The sequence below is a fragment of the Hyaena hyaena genome, unplaced genomic scaffold (assembly GCF_003009895.1).
Source record: "Hyaena hyaena isolate Hyena2069 unplaced genomic scaffold, ASM300989v1 scaffold_372, whole genome shotgun sequence".
Classification (NCBI taxonomy): domain Eukaryota; kingdom Metazoa; phylum Chordata; class Mammalia; order Carnivora; family Hyaenidae; genus Hyaena; species Hyaena hyaena.
The window spans coordinates 757,661-768,966 of NW_024081004.1; positions in this window are offsets into that span (position 1 = coordinate 757,661).

Sequence of the window (11,306 nt, forward strand, 5' to 3'; positions counted from 1 at the left end):
TTACTTGTGGTATTCTCGAGAATAGTCCCCAGTAAACCCCTTACATTTCTGTATCCCCCTCAGAGTACATTTCCAGGAAACATGATCTAAGATATTAAACCCAGACCATTAGTACCAGGAGTAGCCCTAGAAGACAGGTGCTTAGGATGGGATTTGGCAACTGGATCAATCAGAGACAGCAATAAGACCCCACCACAATTCCCAAGACCATCAGTTGTGAAAGACTGAGGTGAAGTACAGGTGAAAGCAAAGTATTGGAATATGCAGTAAGGATGGTACTTAATTATAATGATTGTGGTGGTAGCCTGAAATGTTTTTATTTGAAAGGTTTTATAGGGACTAAACAAGTGGATTGCACAGGGATATCATGGGGATCTCTATTCCTGAATTCTTTAAGCATTGATGGAGGCACTAGACATTGCATTTTCTCTGGACTGTGGTATTACTTATGATTCACTATGTTGGCTGGGTGGTGGGGTGGGGTGGGGGGAACAGTTTAGAGGCATATAGAATGACTGGTCTGTCAGCACAGCAACTGACACAACCGTCTCCTTTAATGAAGAGACCCATCTTATGGCGTATGCAGTGTGTCGGTGGGCACGTGAGCACTAGATTCATTCATTTTAGCACATACCTTCCAAAGCATCTAGCTTATTCGATGGTTAAATAAATTTTTACAGGCTCAAATAACTCTCCAATTCAAGGACATTTGGGGAAGGGTTGGGGAGAGGGAGAGCACTGTCCCTGAAATGTAGTGAAAGCTTTAAATCAGCACTCTATAAATAGTGTTATGTCCCCAGAATACATAGACCTAGGTTGGAATACATAGACCTAGAAAACAAGAAGTGGGATTAATCTCTTTCACTATCATTATCAGGGACATATTTTCAGTTTCTGTGCTTTCCTGAACACAGTAAGAATTTCTGAACTAGAAATTCTGATTACCAACCGGTCTCTCTGGGCCAGTGGGCCAGCAGTCAAAGAAAGAGGTTACTCTACTGTTAGAGAAAATAAATCCTGATTATCATGAGAAGATAGGCAGGATTATGTTTTTAACTCAAAGAATTCATGAGGGTATCCCTTGGTGTTTCCACACCTAGAAATAATTATGAACAAGTGATTGCAGCGGCCATAGTCCTCAGTGGCTGATCATGGCTCCAAACTCTCAGAGTGAAGGCCTGAGTCACTTCCATCCCTTAACCCAGTCAAGCAAACTGGACTAGCTGAAGATATGCAAATGGCCTAGAAGCATATAGAAAGATGCTCAACATCACTAATCTTTAGGGAGATTCAAATTAAAGCTACAGTGAGAAAACGCTCACCCATTAGGATGACTATTTTTAAAAAATGGAAAATAACAAGTGTTGGCAAAGGATATGGAGAAATTGAACCCTGTACATTGTTGATAGGAATTTAAAATTGTGCAGCCACTGTGAAAACAGTATGGTGGTTTCCCAAAAATTAAACATAGAATTACCATAGGATCTAGCAATTCTATTCCCAGATATATAAAAAAAAGAATTGAAAGTAGGAACTCAGGGACAACTGGGTGACTTAGTTGATTAAGCATCTGACTCTGGATCTCAAGCTCAGGTCTTGACCTCAGGGTCGTGATTTCAAGCCCCACGTTTGGTTCCACGCTGTGTGTGAAGCCTACTTAAAATGTTTTTAAAAAGTACGGACCTGAACAGATACTTGTACACCAATGTTAACAGTAGCATTGTTCACAATAGCTGAAAGGTGGAAAAAACTCACATGTTCATTAACAGGTGGATGAATAAATACAATTGTGTGTGTGTGTGTGTGTGTGTGTGTTATAATGGAATATTATTTAACTTTAAAAGGGAATGAAATTTTAAATATATGCTACAGCATGGATGAATCTACAAAGGATTATGCTATGTGAAATAAGCCAGACACAAAAGGACAAATATTGTATGATTTCACTTACATGAGGTACTTAGAATAGGCAAGTCCATGGAGACAGAAAGGATAATAGAGGTTAAGAGGCTAAGAACAGGGGGAATGGGGAGTTGTCATTTTAACGGATATGAAGTTTCTGTTTGGAAGGAGAAAAAGTTCTGGAAATAGAAAGTAGCAATGGTTGCACAATATTGTGAATATACTTAATGCCACCGAATTTGCACTTCAAAATAGGTATAATGGTGACTTTGATGTTATGTACATCTTACCACAATAAAAAATACAAAAAAAGTTTTAAAAAGGAATACATGTAGAGAAATATTCCAGTATACTGATGCTTTATCTACTTGTTATCAAGGATGCAACTAGATAGAAATTTAGACAAAACAAGAACAATTTACTGTTTTCCATTTTTGTTTAATATTGAATGCAATATTCTTCTAGAATATCAATTGGGATATAGATAAAAGGATTCCACTTACCTTGTTTATCTCTTCATGTGAACACACCCTGTGCTATTAGAATAAGTAATTGTACAGTTAAAAGTAGGAAGGGATAGAAACATTAGTCACTGAACCAGTGAGTATTTTATTACTCACTAATCCAGCTATGGAAATTATGCATGCCAAATAAATATTTATTTTACCAGTTTTGTACCTTTTAGGGCACTGGGAATCTTCCAAGAAATTTCCATGTGTAGTTAGTTTTCTTCTATATTCATATACTATATAGTAAGTTCTTAGTCTAAGTGTATAATTATATTTCCTAGGGATCCCTTCAGAGACTGATAAAAATGATAAATTAGCCATTGATGCAAGGTCTGCCATTTTTTTTGTGTGTAATTCCACAGGAAATTTCAGAGACAAAACTGCCTTATAAACTGTAATAGAAAATATAATAGTAGAAAATACAAATGCAGTCATAAATTGGTACAGAAAATGCATAACTAGATGAGGTGGAAGAACTGATAAGCAATATAAAAAGCATGTTTTTGTTTTTATTACTTAACTGAAACAGTCACAGTGACACATTCATTGCTTTTGTAATACATGAAAGTCGTTATTTCTGTATTTAGAATTAGTAACATAGGATCTGGAATTTTGACTATTATTTCCTCTGAGATTGTATAAACCTTCCCAAAATGCAGGTGTGGTTAATATTTCACTAATGTAATTCTTACTGCTTTCACAATTATAACTCAAATACATCACCTCTTCTAGCATATTGATTTGTCGTCTTATTCTGTGAATTTTTCTTTAAAATTACCTCCATTCTTGATTTTCTGTGATTACACTATTTTTTTCTTTGGACTTTACCTTTTTACATAAAAGACATAGAGTATAAAATTACGTGTTTCAAATGAATTCTCTGAACAATAGCTTAAAAGTAAAACATGTTGATTGATACCCCTAAGACCCTGAATGCTCAAGGCTAGGAAACTTGGCTCTAATTTGAGGTAATATGCTAACCAAGAGTTAGCTATTTATCCTCAAGACTCTTGATACCAGTTGTACTAATTATTATAATTATATAATTCATTTAAGTATTACATAAAATGAGAAATGCTAGTGCAAGTAAGTTAGGCTCTAATTCCGTGAAAACTGAGTCAAGTTCTTATGCTTAAAAAGTGAGTTGCTAAAAAATATAATCAAATTACATGCAAGTGAGGCAATTGTAAAAAAAATTTTAACTGTAAAAATCCACAAAGATTCTGCATTCAGACTGTTCTGTAGTGTCTTTATATTCTATTTTCATGTTAATGAAATAGAAACCATAAAATTGAAGATACTGCAAATGAATGTGATTTGTGCAAAAAAAAAAAAAAAAGAAAAAGAAAAATTCAAAACTTCTAATCAGGAGCCAAAATTCTAAGAAAAGAACTTGGTTCCAATGGAGATTTGGTGAATGAATGCACAAAATATAGACCTTAATTTAAGAAATGTTATATATCTTTTGGTATTATTTTCTCCTTTAGCCACTTTTTAAAAAATCCAAATATATTTGATATGTAATGCTGTGTAAATTTAAGGTGTACATCATGTTAATTTGATACATTGATATATTGTGACAATTGCCATTGTAGCACTTCCATCACATCACATAGTTACCATTTCTTTTTAGTGGCTGGAATAATTAAGATCTAGTCTCTTAGGAAATTTGATGGTTATAATATAGTATTGTCTATACTTACTACGCTGTGCATTAGATCTCTAGGGCTCATTTACTACCCATTGCATTGACCACTTTTTTGATTAACTGACTAATTACCAGCGACTAATGTGTCAGAAAAGATTTTTCAAGCTATTAGACTACAATCTGGAAGGGCTCTGTTTTCATGGCATCTTAATATTCCTAAAATGTGTCATAAAAAGCTGAAATGTTTTACTAGTACAAGACTTCTGTTATTTGGTTTGTAAAACATGAGAATATGGTTCAGGATGGAATAACAATGCCTAAAATCTTAATGTGTTGCACTTATGATAATGTTGGTATAGGCTACATTTGTGATTTATGGTATGATTTATAAGATAAATTTCTATTTTCTTGCTTTTTAAATTTTTAAATTTCCATTTTAAAATAGGGTGAGTTGTTTGCTTTCTTGTTTGTTTTGTTCTAGTGTGAATTTTTATTATTGTCATTGTTTTAGTAAAAATTGGGAGTGGGGAGTACAAATGTAATACTTTGTTTTTCAGACTTTCCAGGAATTAGAAAGTATAAATAGCAACAAAAGAACCTTTAAAAAATATTTTTATGAGGTATAAAAAAATATTTTTATTTGGAATAATTAATATACAATGAACATCACATATGTAAAGTGTACTAGCTGAGGAATATTGATGTATTAATACCCCCCACAACATATGAATACATCATCCCCAAAAGTTCCTCCCTCTTCTTTGTAATCCAATCTCCTCTACTACCCATCCCCACCCCCAAGCAACCCCAATTTTCTTTTAATCATTATAAGTTAGGGTTTTTTATTTTCTAGAATTTTATACAAACAGAATCCTAAAATCAGTACAATTTTGGTCTTGTTTCTTTCACTAGGAATAATTACTTTGAGAGTCATCCATGTTGTAGCATATATCAATAGTCTGTTCCTTTCTATTGCTGAGTAATATTCCATTGTGTAGATGGACAACAGTTTGTTTATCCAGTCACCTCCTGATAAAATTTTGGACTGTTAATAGTTTGAGACTATTACCAAAAAAACATTATTATGAACATTTATGTATAAATCTTTCTGTGAAAATATGCTTTATTTCTCTTGGGAGTAGAATGGCTGTATTATATAGTGAGTGTATATTTAATTTTTTAAGAAACAGCCAACAGTTTCCAAAGTGGTTGTACCATTTTTCATTCCCACCATAAGTGTATCAGAGTTCCTATTGCCCCACCACCTCTCTAATAGTTGGTATCTTCAATCTTTAATTTTAAGTATTCTAGTGGGTGTAACTTGTACAAGGACTAACTTGTAAGTGGCATAAATGGCAAAGCTGGGATTTGAACTCAGGCAGCCTGGGTCCAGGAAGCAAGTTCTTATCCAGTACAAATCCTACTCTCTCCATAATTACCTTATAGCTTAAAAGACTTGTTTCCTAGTTTGGGTATGTAATCACGTTATGTAATATTATTCCTATGGGAAGATGTATTCTGAATTCTAGCCTTTTCTTTTTAGCAAATTTCTAGGTTACAACCTATTTGTAAGTTGGCAACTACCCACAGATTAATACACTTCCGTAAATAAATATGGAATTTCTGAGCACATTTTAATAATAAAATACTTATTAAGTACACATGAATAAAAGCTCATCAATGATGCTCAGGCCCAGCCATTTATAGACAATTTATAGACAATATGTTTTCTTTCTCACTGGATTCTTTTTGGAGAGGAAGGGATGATAAGTATATGAAAGCACATTTAACAAAACAAAACAAAAACCTCATAATCCAAAGAGGTCAAAAAGTGAGGCTCTTCAGTTATCAGTGAAAGAGATGAAGGAGGGAGACAATTCATTAGCTCATTTTATAACTATCCCGTTATTTATGTGCTCACTTGAAGCATGTGTCAAGTTGTCTCACTTCTGTATTTGTCTATTTTCTATTATTTTTCCTCAAAAACTAAATAAGCATCTATTAAGACTCTTGGTTACAAATAACAGGAGCCCAACCTAATGCAAAAAGGGAATTTATCAGTTCATTTAACTTGGAAGACTCTGGCTGAATCTACAAAATCAAGATGATGACTTGATTCCACCTTGATTCCATCTTTCAGTTCTGTTTTCTCCCATGTTGACTTAGGTTCTTTTCAAGAGGGTCAAAATTGGCCACCAGCAGTCCCTGGAGACAGAACATACCAGTCTCTAAAGAGCTCTAACAAAAGTCCCCAAAAACATTCTCAGATGTTAAGATTGGCTCATGATAGGTCTTGTAGCCATCTCTACTCCAATAACTCAGCATAGTAGGAGAGAATACTCCATTTCAGTCTCCATTTGAGCCACACACCATGCAAAATCGAGGTGATATTACCAAAAGAAGAAGAACATTCAGGGCAGGCAAAAATTATCCACTATTAACTTTCTTTTTCCCATTATTCCTTGTTATCTTCCTCCCCACCCCCCACCCCCCCGCCCATTTTCCTTTCTGGGAAAGGACTTGAACTAATCCTCTGTGAACTTCTTCAAGGGGGGGCTCACTGTTAATTTGATAGTAATAAACAAAAAGTAAGTTCTCTGTTGTCATGAGTTGAATTGTGTACCCCTAAATTTGTATTTTGAAGTCCTAACCTCCAGTATCTCAGAATGTGACCTTATTTGGAGACAGAGTCTTTGCAGAGTTTAATCAAGTTAAAATGAGGTCATTAGAGTGGGCCTTAATCCAGTATGACCACTGTCCTTATAAAGAGGAGAAATTTGAAAATGCACACATGCAGGGAGAAGGCAACATATACTTGGGGCAGGGGACAAGGAAGGGAGTTGGGATAAGGAAAGAATATTTCTGTAAATGTAAATGATCAGTAGTACTTTGGTTCTTGGCTTGGTGACTATCCCTCATACCTTTTTGTGGGGAGGAGTGGTAAGTAAAAGTAAATTTAGAAATAAAATTTGGGGCACCTGGGTGGCTCAGTCAGTTAGGCATCTGACTCTTGAGCTCGGCTCAGGTTATGATCTCATTGTTGGTAAAATCAAACGCCATACTGGGCTCAGTATTGACAGTGTGGAGCCTGCTTGAGATTCTGTTTCTCCCTCTCTCTCTGCCCCTCCCTTGCTCATTCTCTCTCTCTCTCTCTCAAAATAAATAAGTAGACCTTAAATATAATTAAATAAAGTAAAATAAAGAAAATAAAAGGGACACGTGGGTGGCTCAGTTGGTTAAGTATCTGACTTCAGCTCAGGTCATGATCTCACAGTTCATGAGTTCAAGCCCTACGTCGGGGTCTGTGCTTGCAGCTCAGAGCCTGGAGCCTGCTTTGGATTCTGTATCTCCCTCTTTCTTTCTATACCACCCCTGCTTGCACTCTGTCTCTCAAAAACAAATAAATGTTTTTAAAAAAAGAAAAGAAAGAAGGAAAGGATCATTTATGAATCAATGATGACAATGTATTATGATTAATTCAGTTGTTTACCTGTCATCCAAACAAAATATATTATGTAGGTAGAAATCAGTAAAACAATAGGATCAATGACTTCCAAGGAAAAAAAGTAGACATTAAGAGGGAAAAGGGAAAAGTACCCCCCCACAATTCATTACTTTTGGGATTTAATGTATTTTTTTTCTTCATTGCAGACTAGAGAAAATTTCTTCATGCACCAGTTACTGGAAATGAGTGACCTAGACTAAGCCCCCCAGAGTCCCAAAAGTGTTAGAATCTCATCACTCAATTTCACATACTGTCTTTGGAATTAGGGCAGAGGGTTTTTTGTTTGTTTGTTTTGTCTTATTGAGTCTGTATTCTTGAAAATTCCAGTGACCATAAGTATTAATGCTATTGTACCTTAGAAACACATGGCTTAAGATGTATGTTAGCAGAAAACAGTCTGAAGATGTCACTCAACAAAAACATTTCCAGAAGCTTAGCACTTAATTGGTCTTATTAGCACCATCTGCTCATCAGTGTTGCTTGTGGAAAAGTGTTTTCATCAGATAGCAACAAGTTGAAAACAAGGCAGATCACCACACTTTGTTTTGAATTAGACACCACATTTTGCCTGCCTTTTATCACAGTTTTAAATTGTCAAATTAAGTGAGTGAATCATAGCACTTGCATTACTTGTTGGACCTGGTTTTCTCTGATTCCTCAGACATGCACTCAAGTCCAGAAGTCCTCTTCTCCCCAGACTTGCCTCCATCAGATTGCTTAGCCAGACATTTGGAGAAATCTTCTAGTAGTAGTTTTCAAGCAAATTTGTTCACACGCTCCATTTCTTCATTCTTAAAATCTGGTTGTTCTAACACATCAGACCTAGTGGATCATGCTGAAATTAAAATCATACGTGAAAATACAAACGAAAAATTGCTCATATTAAAAAGGCATTTTGACAACTAAGCACTAATGATAAGAGAGTTCACTGGATTTCCTGCCTTCAACATTTACTTTACTGTTATTAATTTAACCATAGTTTGCTTTAAAGAAATTTCTATAATAAAGTAAAAAATATTCTAATCATTACAACGCTCATTTCAGAATTTGACTTAAAAAGTGGAAATTAATATTAAGTCTTCTTTAGATTTATATATCGCTTTTTAAAAAAAAAATGATAATTTGCCAAAGTGGCTATTTAGCCAAAGCAAACATAATACTTTTAAGGAAGAGAATGTAAACAGAAGCTTTCTTTCTTAGACATCTTGGCTGTTGGTATAACTGTTTTTTTTTATTACACTAAATTAATGCTTTTTATTAAAAAACAAAATGATCAACAAGAAAAATAAAACTATCCTCAGAGTTCTATTTAGGACATAAAAGGCTCTGCCAGGGAAAACAAAAATTAGTTGTACAAAGATATAAATTTAAGTTTATTCTTTTTACATAATAAAAACACACATACACACACACACACACATCCTGGAGTTTAGAACACACCTTGACGTCAGTTTTTTAAAATTTGCATCTTGCTTTTATTTTCTTATTATAATATGACATATTCCCAATTCATTAAAAAATTGTTCAAAAACATTTTTATTACTATTTAATTATGTGGATAATATTTTATTATTACTTATTTTTACATATTTTATATTTACATTTCCATATATTTATATTTATTGTTGTTATGTAGATAACAATATTTCCCATATTATTATATAGATTTTTTCTTTTTTTTTAATTATGTAAATAACACTGAGAAGAAACTCTTTGGATAAAAGCTTTGCCAGCTTTTCTGGGTTACGTAATATAGCTTCTATTTAGGAGTGTAACAGATCCTAGGAATGAAAATACATGAGCAATCTAAAGCCCTATGAACATGTTTGTAGATTACTTTCCTAAAAAGTTGGCCATCCTTATTAATATTTACTAGTTAATTTTTAAAAAGGGGAAGAAGTAGTTAATACATTATTTTAAATTTGTTTTTATGATCAAGAAAATGAATTCTTTCAAATGTTAGCCATTCATAATTGTTCCTTTGTGAAAATTTTCATTTCCCTGTCCATTTATTGATAAATCATTGCGTCTTAATAATTTTTAGGAGATCTCCAATGTACTGACCTTTTTCTTATTTTTCCATTTATTTGCCTTCTGATTTGATTTATACACGCTACAGAATACAGATCTTTCAAAAACTCTTTTTAAAAAAATCTCTTTACCTTTTCTTTCTTATTTTTGCTCATTGCTTTCATACTTACAAATGCCTTCACCATGCAGATTCTCCTACACCTTATCTCTTTTTACGCCCTCCCCGAGACTTCTCATGGTCTCAGATCCCAATGTGGAGTGAACCTCCCAGCCCAGAAGCTGGCTACTCCCCAACAGCAGTCATTCTTTCACAGGGTTTCCTGAGCACCAGGGGCCTGGGGGGTCAGCAGTGAATAAAGCAAATGCAAATCTCCCTGCTCTGGAGATTCCATCCCTTTCCTGGGGCATCACTTTTTCCCCATTGCCTGGCTTTTCTATCACTATAATTTTGCTAGTGTGCTACTGCCTAGGTGTGTTCCTCTTTTCTGCAGCAACTCAAATGTGATACATCCTCCAAGGGCCAGCTCTCCCAAGAAGTTCTTCCTCAGGAGCCACCCAAGTGACAATACCCTCAGCTTGCAGGCCCTTGGGCTTTTATGTTCTAATCTCCACGATGAATTCCTTTGTAACTGTTCTCCACTGGTACCATTAACATAGCCACCATAATGATGTGTCCTTAGGTCCCACTTAAGTAAAGTGCTTTGGGGTGTGTGTGTGTGTGTGTGTGTGTGTGTGTGTTTCAATTTTTACATCTCATTCTAAACCATGGAAAGTGTATTTTGGTTTATAGTACTGGTTTAGAAACAAAACTGATTTTTTTTCAATGTTAATCCACTGTTAGAGCCCCAGTAAGAATAACAGTCCCTTGCCAGTGACTTGGGATACATCTTTTATCATGTACTAAATTCTTTCTTAGATCCTAGGTTGATTGCCTACTTTCTATTCTGTTTCAGTGATCTTTCTATTTTGCATCATAACAACATTATAGGTTAACTTTATCATATTCTTTTGGATATAAAGTAGTATGGACTGTTTACCTTATATCTTATGCTGTGAGTATTCCTAGGTACATTATGTTTTTTACTGCTGTTCTGAATGAATTTTTTTCTGTTCTGTTTTCTGACTTGTTTTTACTGGTGTATTGGAAGGGTTTTAAAAATACATATTTATCTCAAATTTGAGCTTTTCATTTTCAATAATTATTAGCTGATTTTGTAGAGTTTGCTGATATTGAATCATGATGTCTGTAAATAATGAAACTTTATTTCTCCTTCCAAAAGTTATGTCGTATTGACTGGAAATTCCAGAGTAATGTCAATTAATAATGTTAATAGTGGGTATTCGTGTCACAGAAAAACTAAAATCATGGCTAAGGAAAAGCTATGGTCAGCTTCCTATTAAAAGTAAAATAATGATTGAAAACGAATCATCCTTAATTATCCTAGCTTAGATTACTAACTGCTTTGCAAATTTACTGTGGATAAGGTACATTGAGATCCTGGGGAGATGTTCATTTCTCCAGGAAGGGGGCAATATCTGACTAACACTTCAAGGTAGCTTCGAAAAGGAAAGCAACTTCGTATCTAGATTGCAGCTGAGAGGAGAAAGGCCAGAGGGAAGTTAGGTGAATGAGTCTCTAGATTCCCTTACTTCCTTTCCTTAAGAGCAGTTTCTGGAATGGTGGCCAGTGGAGTCAGTCTCTTTTCCAGGA